Genomic DNA, 18,101 nt, shown 5'->3' with positions numbered 1-18,101 from the left:
TTCAAAACATGTTGCAGAAATTACCGTACATCTCTCCATCAGTGTTAATGTTGATCCTCGTTAATGTTGGGGTGGAGGAGGGAGAAGGAGAGAGAAAGAGATCTGTGCTACTGTGTCTAGTTGCCTTGAAGAAAATGGATTGAAACACGCAAGTTTGACCTTGATATTTTTGTTTTTGAGAACATTTGCTGTCCTCCAGTTCAACCCCTACTGTCCTGGTTTGACAAGTTCAACAAGCCTTGCACAGAACCTCATTGTTTGGTGACTGAAGAGAGCTGGAAGATGAACGTACAGATCACTCCCCACACAGAGAAGTCTGCAGGCACGGTGTAAGTGCTAGTCCCGCAGGGTGATTCAGAGGGCCCTCCTGCAGGAAAATAACACAAGTGCCACTTGTGGCTCAACGAAGACCATTGTAATTAAAAAGAAAAAAGAATTATATGTATCATCAAGTCTAGGGACCATATGCATTCTTTGTCTGCCAGTAAATTTATCTGCTCAATGGGCACAATAAACAATAATTATCTTCTCCGAGCTATGAAAACCCAGTGGCAATCGCCAGTGACAGCGGCATCCTACTGGCTCACAGTGTGAGGGAGCCTGATACTGAGAATCTCATCGGGTCCCCTCCCTGGGTCAAGTGATTATGTTGCATCGAGGTTTCTTCTGCATCCCCCACCCCAAACGTGATTCTCCTAAAGGCCACACAGCTTGCCAAGCAGATGACGACATGGGGTTCTAGCCTTGGTTCTGCTGGGCCATCCAGGTGTACGTTTGATCTGGCAGCAAAACAGGGCAGATTTTATGACCAGCTGAGGTTTCAGCCCCAAATGCCTAAAGAAATACACTGGAACAAGGACCTTCATTTTTCTTCAGTAGACACAGCCCGAGGTAGACCCTTTGCCCTTTCCCTAAGCCCACTCCCAGCTCTGCACCTGACTTTTCACCTCTCCATGTTGGAGGAGGGCCAATTTAAAAAAGAAAAGGATAGTCTGCAAGAAGGAAAAGAGGTCCCCCCCCCCCACCAGTAATGGAATTTTTAAAACCCTCGTGCTACTGTTCCTCACCTAAGAATGGGCCTCAGTGAATGTTCTCAAACTTGATGAGCTTGATCACCTCTCTTCCTCCCTGACTGTGGAGTCAGAGGACAGACCCACAGGAGATGCTCTTTCTTTTGGATCAGAGCTTCCCAGCTGGTTCTGCAGTGGGTACAGGTCTGCTGAGATATTTGTCCCCTCTTTCCTTGGGGGACAAGGGATTCCTGGGCCTGGCTCTTGTTTTAACCAGCATATTTTACAAACACTACTATATTCTACATGTGTCATAGCATGAAAACTTAGAGAAGCTCTGTTCCAGCAAACGTTGCCCAGCATTTTTATTCTTTCCTTTGTGATCCTACGTGTTCTAGCTTCCAGATCTGGTGTCAGTTAGGATGTTGTTCTGTTTAATTAGGTTGGAAGGTCTCTGGAATATGAGAGGCTCCTCTCGTCCCCACTATGAGAACATTCTCCAATCATGTTCTGCCTCCATCCATCCATATATCTACCAACTATCTGTCTGTCATCTATTTCTCATCAAAAAAATATGGGAAACATAGATCAGGACTTTAGGAATTCATGTTTGTGAAGTAGGTCAGGATCAAACATTATTTAAGTTTGCCCACAAAGCCTGCTCCAAATTAAGCTGTTTGCTTCTGTTCCCTTTCTTAATTTATGCTCGGTAGCACTATCCATCCAGGTTAACAGGTTGAATGTGAGGTATAAATAAACCAGATTTGGGGGACCACATTGCTCAAAAGATTAGGTCTGTCCTGAGGCTTGATGCCATATTATGTAATGAGGCAAAGCATATCCTTTACCAGTAGCTCATCTCAAAAGTGAAATATTCTCCCACCTTTCTTACGGAGAAATCAGCGACCAAATGGATCAGTTTCCTTCCCCCCCACCACAAGACATTAGACATGAGAGATACACCGAAGTGTTTTGTCTCCCATATGTTTCCCTGCTTAACCCCAGTTGGAAGAGTATGTCTGAGCACGTGAGTGGAGGCTGATTTCCTTCTAGAAATTGAGGTCTGGATCTTCTTCCACTGAAATGGATACAAGGCATCTTCCAGACAGCTAATGGAACACAGTAACTCCAAGTCCCAGTGTTGAGAACTTAAAGCAGCCATAGTTGCATAGCTACTGTCTACACCAGAATGACTTTATCCTATGAATTGGCATAATTTTCTCCAAGAAACTGCCAGGAAACTCTTACGTGGGAAGATGAAATTGCAAATAACCATATAGCTTGTATGGGGAGCTTCCCTAAAATCGATTTATTTGTTATTTGAACAGACACTCAACTATTCCTCATTCTCCCCTTCTTGGCAAATAGATTGCTTACCTAGTCTCATCAAACAACTGTTTTCTCACCAAACAATTGCTTATCTTTATGACTGTCTTCAAATTTTCTTCTTGCTCTGTCCACCGATTCTAACTTGTAATGAATGAACTTGACCCAGTCTCAACTAGTGCACCCCCATTAACATTTAAAGACTTACTTTAAAACAGAAACCCCAGCCCAACCAAAACCTTTGCCCTCCCCTCAGATGCCACTAAAACACTATCAGAATGGTGCAGTGGAATCCCTTACTGTTTATAAGCAATAAACTCAGTTTTCCTTTGTCAAGAGATTATGTTGGTGGTCTTTTGGGGGAGTTAGTGGTTGATAGTTTTACCCACAAAATGTAAAAAATATAGATAGTTGTTATAGTCATATGTTACGGTCAAAGCAGTTTATAATATAAATACCAAGTTCCCTATATAATAAATATTTCTCAGACATAAAATTCTCAAAGTCCAATAAATAAAATCATCCAGAGGGGGACCTGGGTGGCTCAGTCAGTTAAGTGGCCGACTCTTGATTTTGGCTCTGGTTATGAGCTCATGGTTCATGAGACTGAGCCCCGCATTGGGCTCTGTGCTGACAGCGTGGAGCCTGCTTGGGATTCTCTCTCTTCCTCTGCTCGTCCCCCACTCGAGCACACTCTCTGTTTCTCTCAAAATAAATAAATAAACATTAAAAAAATCATCTGGAAATGCAAAGAAGATTTAACAAAGAAGATTTCTGGACTGTCTACACCAGAATGACTTTATCTTATGCATTGGCATAATTTTCTCCAAGAAACTGCCAGGAAACTCTTACGTGGGAAGATGAAATCGCAAATAACTGTATAGCTTGTATGGGGAGCTAGTGGATTCTGAATCATCATGTGTGAGATACGAACCACGGATTTTTCAATTCCAGCCTCACAGGTAACTGAGGCTGATAGTCCCCAGACTTTGGGAGAAACAGTAATCCAGACCCACGTGGCTGTATGGCCACAGACAATAGAAGAGATTTAGTATTATCTGGGGAAAGAGATGAAGGAAATACATATTTTCTTATTTCAGCAAAATAGAGGAGGCACCCCCCCGCCCCCGCTCCCTGCTGGATTAGGTTACTACTATGAACTTCAACTCAACTGAGAAAATAATCTCCTATCAGTTGGTTGATGGTGATCTTGTGCTGCCGTGTCCTACATGGGGGAGCAGGGGTTGGAGCTGGCCAATCATAAAAATGATTTCCCCTTGCGTGGCACCTAAAGATATTTTTTCAAAACATAATAGAAGTGCTACACTGACATGCATATTTCTCCAAGTATTTTCTTCTCCAATTGCATAAAGCCTTTCATTTCTCCTTAACTTTCCTTATTGACTCTAACATCCTGATAATCCCATGATAAATCTCTGGTCTCTATCAGTGAACTTGACTCCACTTTCTACATGAACTCATGGTGGACGACACTGACATTGCATCCTGCGTGGTGCCGTGTCCCAATCTTTCTGCCTTTGGTCATTCTCTGGCGGGATGTCAAGGTTCTGTTGCTCAGTGATAGTCCGGGGGCTGCTTTCTTGCTCAGTGTAAGGTGGGCCTTGGTATCTGCCTGACATACGACCCTTTCCTTGTGCCCCTTTTGTGTTCCTTCTGGGCAGAGTACCCACCTCAGCACCTCACACACATTCTCACTCCAGGAGGTCTGTGTGGGACAGACATGCTCATGGCTCAGCCGCCGGGCTTTTAGCCACACGCACTGCGTCCCTTGTTCAAGATGCATTCATTTGCTCTGACACCCTCCTCCATTCTTGTCACCTGCCACCTCAGTGGCTGCAGTGATTCACATCAGTGGCATCTCAGCCTGTCAGGTGCATTCGTCACGGGGCAGGGCGCACCCACTTTGCCTCCTTTGGCGGGGTGACTGCACAGTAGGCATAATCAACACACCGGGACACCTGCCCAGCCGTTGTCCTGACTCCCGAGTCATGAACCTGCCTGGCCCATCCTGTGCTGGTCACAGCACACTCCCCACCTGGGAAGCTCCCTGACTAATGCCCGGAGTTGTCTTCGCGGATCTTCTGGATTCTCCCTCTCGAATCTGCCAAACATACAGAGGTCACCCAGAATAATCCAGGGGACCAACCTGGGGCCGCTGGCCAACACAACCGTCCACACGTGAACACCACACTTTGCCCACATGGAAGCTCAGCTTATCCCTAGGTGATGTGTTATTTACAAGCAGAGAACTCTACCTCTTTGACACTTGGGCAGGAGACTGGCTGTTTGTTTATGTATTATTGTATCATTTTGTGCGGTCTGTGATTCCACCCTGTGCCTTCCCAGTCCGGCAGATCTCTTAACTGCATGTAGTTATTAACTTAATGCCGGGTGACTCTCTGGGTCTTAGAGACTTAATTCTATTACAAACATGTCTCTGACTTAAAATACAGATACTAACCGGTGTGCTAGGCAGCCTTCTCGGTCACTTTTTAAGTTAGCTTCTTCAGAAGCCGACTGTGATAGGAGGATTCGTGAACAGGAAGTTAGTAAGAAAGGCCTCTCTGGGGAGATCCGGAAGGAGTGGGCAGCCTGCCTGAGGCCCCGGAACCAGTGTTGGGACCCTCTCAGTCAGGGAGATGCCTGTCCCCTGACTGGGACAAGTGAATTTCCCTGACCCAGGGTGCATCGTACGTGTTCTACTCGAACCCTGCTCATTAGTTTAAAAAAAAAAGCCAATTACACATTCTGCCAAGGAGAGGCTCTTCAGCATAGATCACCCGGAGAGGCAGAAAGAGCCTCTAGGAATAACAGAGCATAGAATATTCTGTGTCATTATTCTGTTATCCTCCAGGTAACATGGCCATTGTGTGTCTTTGAAAGGGTGTGTGTGTGCTGGAAATGAATATATTCTCCTCTGAAATCCCTGAAATTATAGAACCTTTATAAAGTCTGTAACTTCTAATTGGTTCTAAATCACCACTTCCCAAACTGTAATCTAGTACAACCCTCCAGTTTCAGTTTTATTCTATTTTTATTAGAAAACATTTGGATTTTCCTAAAAAATATTTACTGTTATTTACAATATTTATATGTTTTTAAAAGTTTATTTATTTATTTTGAAAGAGCGACAGAGAGAGAGTGAGCAGGGAAGGAGCAGAGAGAGGGAGAGACAGAATCCCAGGCAGGCCCTGTGCTGTCAGCTCAGCTCACAAATGGTGAGATCGTGACCTGAGCCAAAATCAAGAGTTGGACCCTTACCTGACTGAGCCACCCAAGTGCCCCTACAACTTATTTTTTTGATTGAGAACATTAATTAAACATGGCAAATCCATCTAAGTTTTCCTATGTTTTTCACATCATTCTTTTTGCTACGTATAGTTTTTATAATTCGCAAAATCATTTCACAGTTATATGTCTTGTCTCCAATTCTCTCCCTAATTGGGTTAGCATAACTGGCAATACTTTGTATCATTTGACTTGTGTTTGTGGGGATGTTTTCATGATTACTTTTTGGTACATTATGAAATTCTGCAGGCATTTTTTTCTGACCCGGAGGAGATCTTAATGCTAAGGCCCTCTGCCATCCGAAATTTCCTCATTGTATTTTATTTATGTTTTGCTAGATTTCACAGGACTCCAATGTTAGATGCTTCCTGTAAGACTCTTAATTTGCAAAGGATATCTGCTTTTATGTTTTTCTCAAATCTCTCTTCCATCATTGTCAGCTAGGGTGAAAACAAAACAAAATGAAACAGAATAACGTGTAAGAGAACTTTGTGTGTCCGTTGGTGGTTTAAAAACAACAACAACAACAACAACGTGGGAAGTACCCCAGGGACTGGCTTGAATATCGCAATGCACCCTGTAATAGAAGCCCTTCCAAGTTCCGGTGTCACTGGCTAATGTGAACACAAAAGGAAGATTCCTGGCAGAACTGAGTCCCAAATTTCAGATTTCATTACGGAATGACAAAGTTGTCATTAGAGCAATCTAATCTATCTAATATACCAAAAACAGACTTCATAGGACCTAAGAAGCCAAAACAATCCGGTAACCATTAGAGATAAGAATCCGAAATTTAAAATCTTCCTCCAAAGGTAACAGCAGCTTCCAAGGGGACCAGCCGCGGGGCAGGAAGAAATGCAAACATCTGGTGGAGGGGTTCAAGGAAGAGGCTCCCCCAGTGCCGAGGCTCCCAGGCAGGTGCTCCCGGGTGTCTGAGGGACACTGAGGAAGCTGGAGGTCCTAGGGCAGAGGGAGAAAGGGGGAGGGACGTGGAGGGGACACCTCCTGGGAGGCACAGATCACAGAAGCCCAAGGACTGTTTAGGAACCTTGTCACGACCTACAGCCCAGCGGCCCTGCTTTTGGATAAACCCCAGAGAAACACAGACATATGCACAAGGTGCCTGATCCCAAGACACCACACCACCCAGTGCTTGCAACCAGTGAACCCCACACACAGCCTCACACCGCCAGCAGGGTAGTGGGTAACTAACTGCCTTGTGCTGCCTTTCCACGATGGGATGTGATAGATCAATATACAGCTGCATACACACCCCCCGTCGGTGACTGTCACAGTGTCCTTTATGTGAATGTTGAACGCTCTGTGTGTGTGTGTGTGTGTGTGTGTGTGTGTGTATTTTACTAAATGTTTTAGAACCTTGAAAAGAAGGATGGAATTGCAGGGAGGTATGGAAGAGATTTCAATTTTATGAGTCGCCTAAAAGTGCACAGGGAAGGTTGTACCTCTTATCTCTATTAAGGACTCGGACTGGCTGAACCTCACCTTTTCTTACTGCTGGACATCAAAGTTATATTTCAGCGTTTAAAAGACAATTTTCAGGGCTCCTGGGCCCCTGAGATGATATCAATCTCCGGTTCGGGGAGCCGGCAGAGGGAGTCTCCCTCCCTCCCCAATCTGCCGTCGTTACGAGACGTTCTCACAGCTGTGAGGATGGTTGGGGAATCCTCACAAAGAGCGAGAAGAATTACCTCATTTATTCTGTATGCCCGGATAGCTGCCGGGAATAGAGACCCAACCAGACTGGATCACATCATTCCTTCCACGTTGAGCACCTGGTATCTGCTGTGTGTATGTTCAGGAAAGCACAGCTCCCACTGTCGATCAGCTGGAGAAGGGTGCTTTCTGGGGAATGGGACCTCCCGGATTTAGGGTGTGGGGCGTTATGTACACTTTGCATGTTTTAGACTGATTTTCGGATGCTTTGGGCGTTTTGTACGACAGACGGTACTAAGGTAGCTTTTCCTTCTTGGTGCACGGCCACCTGGCAGGTCACCTCAAAAGCCTGGTCCTTGTCTCCTCTGTCTTTCCCACTCCCGCCCTTTGTGGACCCTTGTCCCCAGCCACCCTCACCACCCTCACCACCCTCACCACATTCACAAGCCTGCCACCCCGGATGTTGGCTCTTCTACATCTTGGAATTAAGAGAATTTGACAAAATCCCTCAAGAACGTATCATGTGTCAAAGTGAACTCAAGGAGAGCCTGCTGAGTGGGGGGCTGGGGGGAAAAGGGCTCTAAAAACTAAACTACATACATGTTAATTGAGTCTGATGGCTTCTTAGAGTACAGCCTGCCCACCCACAACATTGCTTCTCGGGTGTCCAAATACACGTAGTTCTAAAGCCAAATCAAATTGAAACAAAGATCGACAATTTTGTTTTTATTGGGGGGGGGGGGAGAGGGGGAGGGAGAGAGAGAATCTTAAGAAGGCTCCAGGGCCAACGCTCCACACTCAGCGTCGAGCCCAACCCCGGGCTTGATCTCAAGACTGTGAGATCATGGCCCGAGCCCAAATCAAGAGTTGGATGCTCAACCAACTGAGCCACCCAGGCACCCCTATTGACAACTTTTGTCTTCAAAATTCATTTGGTGACCAAGTACCTCCCATCTTACATGGGCTATTTGTGTATCTCATCTAGTGTAAATATCCAGGTTTAACTGGAAACATGAATGTATTTAATTACAAGGTTCTGCCCCCAGATACGGAGGGGCTGCCAGTATTAAATGCCCAGTCTTGCTTTCTTTTTTTTTTTTTTTTTAATTTTTTTTTCAACGTTTTATTTATTTTTGGGACAGAGAGAGACAGAGCATGAACGGGGGAGGGGCAGAGAGAGAGAGGGAGACACAGAATCTGAAACAGGCTCCAGGCTCTGAGCCATCAGCCCAGAGCCCGACGCGGGGCTCGAACTCCCGGACCGCGAGATCGTGACCTGGCTGAAGTCGGACGCTTAACCGACTGCGCCACCCAGGCGCCCCAAGTCTTGCTTTCTTAAAATCTAAAACATACTTAATGCTGGGACGCCTGGGTGGTTCAGTCGGTTGAGTGTCCGACTTCAGCTCAGGTCATGATCTCACACTTGTGAGTTGGAGCCCCACGTCAGGCTCTGTGCTGACAGCTCAGAGCCTGGAGCCTGCTTCGGATTCTATGTCTCCCTCTCTCTCTGCCCCTAACCCACTCGCATTCTGTCTCTGTCTCTCTCAAAAATAAATAAACATTAAAATTTTTTTTGAAAAAATACTTAATGCTAAAACAAATCTGGCCCAAGTGTTTCAGATAAGAGAGTTTATCAGATCCCCATTTTATCTTCAGTCTGGTGCTTTCTTTCCTGCTTCCTATACTCCAAATACTGGCATGGAAGACCATCCTTTTGTAGAAGAAAAGAAAGAAAGAAAGAGAAAGGAAGGAAGGAAGGAAGGAAGGAAGGAAGGAAGGAAGGAAAGAAAGAAAGAAAGAAAGAAAAAGCGATGTATTTGTACTCCACTCTCCTCCTCTTAAAAAGGACTGCAGTGCACTGAGAAGTTTCTAGCAAGTTGTTGTTACATAGGATCTCTTTACTTGAAGTATTGACAGATTTCAGCTGTGAATGTTTAGAGGTTTAGTTAAGCTTTCTCATATTGGAGCACATAATTATTAAATATGATAGATTATCCCACATTCGGCTTAAATAATTTAGCCTGGCACATTCAATAAGGCTGATGGCAACCAACTTGACGTTCAAAATGATGCCATGTATTTCTGAAAAGGACTTTTTACTTTAAACTGTAGTTCATTATTTTCCATTCCAAAGAAGAAAAGAAAACTGTGAAGGGGCTGTGGTGAGCTTTATGTAGCAATAGGGATTATTTCAGCCATATTCTAAATCAAATCTCCAGATGAAAGGTGGAAATCAATTACCTAAATGTTTCGAGACGTTGTTTTGAGGTGGCCAAATCCAAATTTTATAGTGATTTCACAGTTTTACCTGCTTCTCCTAAATAAGACAAATTTTATGTTAAGTGCACTCTTCAGAGAGGGTAAAAGTCACCACCCTTTCTGGCTTGATAAAAAAACTAGGACACCTAGGTGGCTCAGTTGGCTAAGCATCCGACTCTTGGTTTCAGCACGGGTCATGGTCTCACACTTGGGTGAGATCAAGCCCCGTGTTGGGCTCTGCACTGACACTGGGGAGCCTGCTGGGGATTCTCTCTCTCTGCCTCTCCCCCACTTGTGCACAAGCGCTCTCTCTCTCTCTCTCTCAAAATAAGTAAATAAATTTAAAAAAAAAAGACTAACAGTGTGCTGCAGGGGAAGAGTAGACATTTTTAAAGCAACCGGTTGCTATAGAAAGAGTAATGACAATCTGAGTTTCAACTGTAAAGGAAAATGTCAGAGATCCACACGGAGCACATGCAAAAGACAAGGTCTCCCATTTGGTGCACGTGGAATGAAGACAGAACGTTTGCGTCAGATACAAGAGTGAGAAGAGCCAAGTCTTAACTCAGGAGGAACGGGGCACAGGAGAGGGCCCTGTTGTGAAGGCCGGGTCATGGGAGGCCTGGCTCAGCCCGGGCACAGAGCTTGCAGGGCTGCTTGGGGCACCAATAGTGCTGATAATCAGGATGTCTACAGCCAGCTTCATACCTTCATCCCTCATTTAATTCTCTCCGTCGTGGGGAAGTAGAGGACGCCGAGGAGGGAATATTGGTGTGCAAGGACTTGATGAGCAGTTTGGCTGTCTCTAAACCTCACTGTACCCGTGTCTTTTTTCCAGAACCTTTTCGGGAAATTGCATCAAAATGCCGACCATCTCCCTTGCACCTTCCCCTACCCCCAGTAATCTTACTCTCAAGTATTTTATAACATATGTGCAAAGTTGTACTTGATATGGCCAAGTGGTACCAAGTAACCAAAGAAAAATCCCTGACGTTTCTTTTAAAGTAAGATGGATACAGGGCACCCGGGTGGCTCAGTTGGTTACATGTCAGACTTTGGCTCAGGTCACAATCTCACAGTTCGTGGGTCGGAGCCCCGCGTGGGGCTCTGCGCTGACAGCTCAGAGCCTGGAGCCTGCTTCGGATTCTGCGTCTCCCTCTGTCTCTGCCCCTCCCCTGCTTGTGCTCTCTCTCTCTCTTTCAAAAGTAAATAAAGATTTTTAAAAAGTTAAGATGATATTGGCATACAATTAATTAATTTAATAAATATTTATTAAATTCTTATAACAGGTCAGGTTTATGTTCCATAGAAACCCAACCCATATACGGTCCCTACCTTCCCAGAACCGCTGGAGAGTGAAAGAGATTGATTAAATATTCACATTAACAGACACATAATACAGACACATGAAAGGATTGTAGTTCTGGCCAAGCAGATAAAATTGGGGGAGGCTTCTCAGGGAATGGTGGCCAGATGATGTTGCTGGCCCTAACATTTGTAGATGCTAAGTGACTGAGTATCATTCCGGGCACAGGGTGCAGCCTGACCCCTCACCAGGGTGGAAAGAACACCGGCTTTCAAGGAACTGAGGAGTGTGGTGTAGCCGGGCACAAAGAGCGACAAAACACACAGAGGTAAGGTGGACAGGAGCCGGGCACCGCAGGGTGTCCCGGGGTCCAATGGGAGCAGTGTTAGACTTTATACGTTCTCTGAGATGTGGGAGGCCTTGGGGGATGTGACATGACCAAATACACCTTTAAAGTGACCGCTGTAGCTCCAGCATGAGAGCCAAACGAAGGGAGACAGAGCACGCGGAGGGACGGTAGCGGGTCATCGTCGCAGCAGCCGAGAGATGATGGAGTTTGGACCAGGATTTTGTAGGGGCGCAGAAAGAAATTGCTGGGACTGGGAAATGTTTGGGAGGTAGAACTGACGGGCTTTCTGGGGAGTTGCGTGGGGGGTGAGGGTGGGAAGGACAAGTCAGACGATCTCTAGATTTCCGTCCTGCGCAACCGTCGGGGAGTGGAAAAACGAAACGGAGCAGATCTGGAGGAAATCCATAGTTTTGGTTTTGAAGTTGCATTTGTTATTTCTTCCCGGCATCCACGCGAGCGCACTAAGGGAGGGTGGGGGCGGAGCGTGTCCTTGGGAAGCAGCAGCAAGCAGGAGGGACGTGGGGCAGGTCGGGGGAAGATGTGGGGAGAAGCAGCTTCCTGAGAGGGCCCCTGGGTGGACGGACACCCTGAAAAGGGCTCGGGTGACCTCTGCCCCCACAGAACAGAGGGAGGAGCTGGGAGTTTCCAGGCAGAGTCCGGGGAATCACAGGTGCCACACATAGGGACCCACAGGGCCCCGGTGTCCCTCTGGCCCGAGGGGCTCACACACTGGACACTGAACGACAGCCCCCTAGATTCCTTTGCGATCACTCCTTTTCTAGATTCAGGCCCTAAAACCCTGTGAGAAAGTGGCTGCAGCAGGGCCCTCGGCTGGTCAGCACCACGCCGGACCCTTCCCCCGGGTGGCCGCTGCCTCTCCGACCCCATCTCACATCTCACATCTCACATCTCACACATGTCGGCCTAGCACCCGCTCTCGAAATCCAAGATGGGGCCTGCCGATTCCCCGCCACCCGGGAATCACAGCTTGGCATTGCCTGGCTCAGCCCCTGTCCTTGTCCTGTGCCCCACGATGTTCCCGTGAGTAGCTGGTTTTCAGTCTGTGACCAGCAGCCCTCAGTGCAGGCGGGACATGCCATTATGCTGCCCGAGCTCTGGGGTGCTCGTGTAAATTATTAAACGGAGATGTGGGGGATGCCCCTGGTGCAGAGAAGGAGGCAGAGATCAATGTTCTTGTGACTGTGGGGTAGCGAAGGGCTTCAAGTTCAAAGAAAAAAAAAACACAGATTTCAGTTGTTGCAAATTGCAATTTAAAGGGTATCCATTTTTCATATGACTTTGAGAAAAATCGAGTACAATGATAGGGGAATAACATTCCCTGCTTACTCACTCTAAGTAAGATAAGTACATTAAAGTATATAGTATTTTAACAAGGGAAAGTTTAGTGTCAACATGAATGAAATCTAGAGTAGAAAAGCCAAGAGAAACCTCTAATACGAAATCCACATACTTGGCCAGTAACACTGAGTGTGGGAAGAAAAAAATGAATCCATATCAGAAGAGACTCTAACAACATGTCCAGAGGGCAATAAGCTAACTGGAAGGGATAGATGTGTGTGTGTGTGTGTGTGTGTGTGTGTGTGTGTGTGTGTGTTATGAGTACACGTGCGTATCAACATAATATATGAGGATAATTACCACAGTGCTTGACACACAACAAACCACATAAGTGGTAACTATCACAGACACACAGATACGCACACATAGATACGGGCCTGGTGCCATGCTGCCCGGAGTCTGGCGCCTTCTAGGTTAATCAAACTGTTCAGGGAGATCCACCGCTATAACACATCGGCCAACCGAAAAAGTTCAACCAAGGTTTTTTCTTTTTTTTTTTTCCTTTACATGACTCAAAAGGAAATAATATCAAAGAAAAAAAGGGTGAAATTACAAAACTGCTCAACTACTCGAAAAAAGACCACAAAAAGCCCTCGAGAACCTTTGGTGTCCGCTATGAATAAAAGTATATTTTTCCCAATCCTGTCTTTAAAAACCAGGAACACCCACAGCATAGAGAGAGTGCCCCACAGCCTGGTGTGCTCGGAGGGCACGCTCTACGAATGACTTGGTGTCTCACAGGAAGGCGAGTTTCTAGAATTCTTGGTGTGTGCATCAGAGAGGTATGTATGCGTCGGAGAGGTACTTTCCTCGGCGCGCTTTGTTCTGCAGGAAGAGCGGCTAGGAATGAATCAGGACGTGCGTATTTGAGTAGGTGAAAGTCCTGGGGTCTTGCCATCCAGAGTGTGGCCCTGGCACCTGTGAAAATGTTTCTCCACCATGTGGGAGCCCAGTGCTGCCCCGGAGCTAGGACTGAAAGCCAGACAGCGCCATACTGGTTCTCAACCGAACGGGTGTCTCAGCGAGGGTTGAATCGGTGTCCCGTTTCATCTGAGTGAGAGCATTCTGGAGACAAGGACATTTCTAGTCCCTTCCCACTTACTTCCACAGCTACCCCCCCACCCAGGTCAAAATTGGGTTTGCAGCCTGGTGAAAACTATCTCCTTCCTACCATCGATGTCAGGCACACACCTCAGGGAGGGAATCATTTAGTGTGAATGTGACCTCCCCACCTGAGAAACTGCTTCTTCAGGCTGAGGACCAGGACCAGGAAAGGACCTGTGTGCCCCCCCCCCAGCCTCCAGGGGAAGGGTGGCCCTGAAGCCCCTGCCCTTGGGGTACCTTGTAGATTCAAGACCATTCACCAAGGGGTCGGTGGCTGAGGAAGCTTTAAAAAGCGTCATTTGCCAAGTTGTGAAGAAAGAAAGAACCCCGCTGAATTTCGTTGACGCTTTTTAGTTGGGGGAATTCACGAGGTCACAGTCAGCATGACTATTCTGGGTCATGTTTAGGTTTGCATTTGCAGCCACACTCACTGGTTTGGTTGAGGGAGCCACGTCTCCCGACACGTAGGAGGTGCTCTTCTTGTTGAGTTAATGTTTGATGGCTTGAGATCATTCCATTCGTTTTGCCCTCTTACCTGCCCGTCCATCCTTCCGGCTTCTGAAATACTGATTTTGCATACATGAAAGCGTTCTAATTTAGGAGTGGATTGCATCTGAGCCTTTAACATGTAGGTCTTTTCTTTCGGATTTGAAAAGACCACGGTGAAGAAAGAATACAAATATAGACGACTGCCACCATCACCTTATTAGTGCCTCACTTTCATTGAAATGGGCTAGTGTGGGGCTGCCTGAGAGCTTACACCTGTGAAAAAGAGACTGAAAGGAAAAGACCAGACTTGGTTTTGTGGGAACTGTGTTTCTCGGCACGAAAGCGCCCCAGGTCTTCACCTGCTGTGTCCCTGCACCTGTTGGAAGCCGTGGTGGCTCCAATCCTCCTGTCAATTGCAGGAAAGGCATGCAGGAAAGTTGTTCAGGAGATCAGTGTGCAGAATAAAAGTGGACTTGGAGAGAAGAAAGAGTAAAACTCTCCAATCAGTCTGGGTGCTCAGTCTGGGCCAAATTTCCAAACGTATATAGGCTGTTTCTAAATGAGAGTAATTGGGCCAGTATCCAATTTTAATGATCAAAGAAGTGAAGGTCATTCAATATCAGCCTATGTTTGCAGGTAACGTTATGATATGCAAGGTATTTTCATCTACCTTATATAATTTAATTGTTCCTAAACCTTGCAAAATGGATGTAATTTACACATGTAACATTGGTGGAAATAACCAAGGCTTAGAGAATGCACTTACTTTATCCAAACCAGAACTAAACCCAGATTTTGTGATTCTGATCTGGGCACTTAAAACATGATTACTACCTAAAAAGAATGCATCCACTCTTAACCATTCTTTGGTCAAAATGAGGACAATTGTAACTGCTTTTTTTTTTTTAAAGATATAGTAAGTTGGCAAATGGTAACATCATCAGGATGATGTTTCAGATGTGAAAAATTCGTCCCCATGTCTCTGCCTCAGGGAAGCCTGGCTTTATGCATTCACGTGTGTCCTCTCCTTCAAGAAAAGTCCCTAGACACCCAGCATTGGCGGAGATGCCCGCACACTGTAGGCATGATGTAGCCCCATGTTCTGCCTCTTTACAATGAACTGACCAGAAGGTCTTCAGGGATCAAGTTCAGCAAAACCTCATCCTCCTTTATGTAGCATATCTCTTGGTGCTATCCACTCTTCCTGAACCTTCCCATTGAGTTAGTAGGTACCACATCACATCAAAGCCTCCATCAATTTAAACTCTAGGGATGGTGTTTGATAATTGTTCAATACACTCTGAATTTTACTTCAAATCTGTATACGGAGAAGGATACTGCTAAATAAATCAGTTAAGCACATTTCTGGGGAGTATTTGTATACACAGCTTCCAGAAAGATTATTCTTCGTAATCAACAAGGTGTTAACTCAAAAGAACTCAGTTCAGCAGTTGTGGCCCAAGTCACACAGGACCCTGTGAAATGAAGTAGTTATGACATAATCAAGGGAATAGGGCCGAGGCTTGCTAACCTGCAACGTGGCAGAAGGTCTATCTGCCTCTATGCAATTGGAAATAATGTGATTCTTTTCTGAAATCCCGTGACTTCCGTGTTTGTCTCAGACATCCCAGAAACAGATGCCAGAGTGGCTCAAACACGCAAGAAAGTTCTTAGGGGGAAAGACTAGGATGAAATGAAGAGAGAGCCAGGAGGGGCTGGGAGAGCCCTTATAACACATGCCGGTCAAGCCCTTGAGTAGAGGAGAGAGGGACAGAAGAGAAAAGGATGGGAGGAAGTATCTTGGGTGGCCATGACCTTCTCAAGAAAGCTCATCCAAGCCATCAGCAGCCCTGAGTCAAAGGTACCTGCCAGAGGGTCAAAGGTCCTCCGTGACTCCTGGAAAAGGGCCAGTCTTGGTATCCTTGTCACGTGCAGACACTGCTATGAGAAGCCCCTGTGAGTTTGGACTTGTAGTGATGATTTCAGGGGACAGCAGCTGGATGCTCAGTCACTGGAGATCTGAGAGGTATATTCTCAAAGTCACCACAACACCTTTCTGGTAAGACAGTCGTGTAAATAATGTGTGGTTGGCTGCATAATCCCCCCAACTCCAAGATGTCCACATCATAGTCCTCGACACCTGTGACTGTTACCTTACATGGCACAGTAGGCTTGGCAGATGTGATTGGGTCAAGGAGTGTGAGGTAGGGTGATTTTGAGGGGATATCTGCGTGGGACCGGTATAATCACAAAGGTCCTAGTAAGAGGGAGGCAGGATGGTTAGAGTCAGAGTCAGAGTCAGAGATCAGAGAGAACGAGCTTAGATGACACACAGCTGGCTTTAAAGGGAGACGAAGAGTCAGAGCCATGGAGCAGGTGGCCTCTAAAAGCTGGGAGAGGCAAGGAAGTGGATTCTCGGTACAATAGTAGCATGGAAGGATCCCAGGAAACTAACTCTGTTTGCAGTACAGCTGGAAGTAACCACAATAATAATAATGTTATTTTTATTTGATCACGCCGACTGGTTTTCATTAATTTATTTAGTCAAAACTTTATTTACCACTTCTTCTGTGCCAAGTGCTGAGCTAGGTTTGAGGATAAATTTGGTGAATAACAAAAAGCTGCAGTGCTGGGAAACATGCATGTAAGCAAATAAAGGGAAATTAAATATTTCTGGAGAGCTGTAACATCTGTTGAATATGCAAAAAACATCTATGTCCAAGACGACTGAAAAGCACCTTTTCACACACTGATCTCTACCTTTTCTTCCCTGTAGCTTCCAGATTGTCTTTCACTCCCTTCCGCTGGCTGCATTTCTTTTTGGCCCCAGGACATTTACATTTGCCAGTTCCCTCTGCCCGAAATGGTCTCCCCAGTCTCACCTATACCATGGTTAATTCCTTGTGATTCTTGCCCAAGCAACTGATAGCTCACCTTCACAGACCTTCTCTGACCACTCATGTTCAAAGTAGCTCTTGCCCCATTGGTTTCTATCTCTGCCCTGGTTTTTGTTTCGTTTCGCTTTGTTTTACTATTGATTCTGTTGAAGAATAGTTGACGGGTTCAGCCATACAAGATAGTTATCTGACAGTTCTGTACACGAAGTGGAGCCCACCATGATAAGTGTAGTTACTCCTGTCACCATACAACGTTATTTCAATATTATTGAATATGTTCCCTCTGCTGTACTTTTCATCCCCATGACTTACAGATTTCATAACTGGAAGTTTGTGCTTCTTAATCCCCTTCATCTATTTCACCCACCCACCCTTCTCCCCTCTGGCAACCACCAGTTTGTTCCTTGTATTTATATCTGTTTCTGTTTGTTCATTTGTTTTGTTTTGTTTTTTTAGATTCTACTTATAAGGAAACTCATGTGATGTTTGTCTTTCTCTGGCTTATTTCACTTGGTATAATGCCCTTCAGGTCCATCCATGTTGTCATGAATGGCGAGATCTCAGTCTTTCTTATGGCTGTGTAATACTCCATTGTGGATATACATCACATCTTCTTTATCCACTCGTCAGTCGATGGACACTTGGGTGATTCCGTATCTTGGCTATTGTAAATAATGCTGCTGTAAACAGAAAGGTATCAGATATCTTTTCAAGCTAGTGTTTTCATTTTCATTGGGTAGATAACTACTGGTGGAGTTATTGGATCATATGGTTAATTCTGTTTTTAGTTTTGAGGACGCTCTATACTGTTTTCCACAGTGACTGTGCCAGTTTACAGCCCCACCAACAGTGCGCGAGGGTTCTCTTTTCTCCACATCTTCTCCAACACTTGTTTTTTCTTGTCATTTGGTAGCAGCCTTTCTGAGTCCCTTATTCTTTCTCTTTGGCAATTAGCACGATTTAATTTTTTCCATTTATTTGTGTGATTACTTATGTTACTCATAAGTCCATGCACTTCA

This window comes from Prionailurus viverrinus, unplaced genomic scaffold, assembly GCF_022837055.1.
Source record: "Prionailurus viverrinus isolate Anna unplaced genomic scaffold, UM_Priviv_1.0 scaffold_33, whole genome shotgun sequence".
In the NCBI taxonomy this organism is placed as follows: Eukaryota; Metazoa; Chordata; class Mammalia; order Carnivora; family Felidae; genus Prionailurus; species Prionailurus viverrinus.
This window is presented reverse-complemented; position numbering follows the sequence as displayed.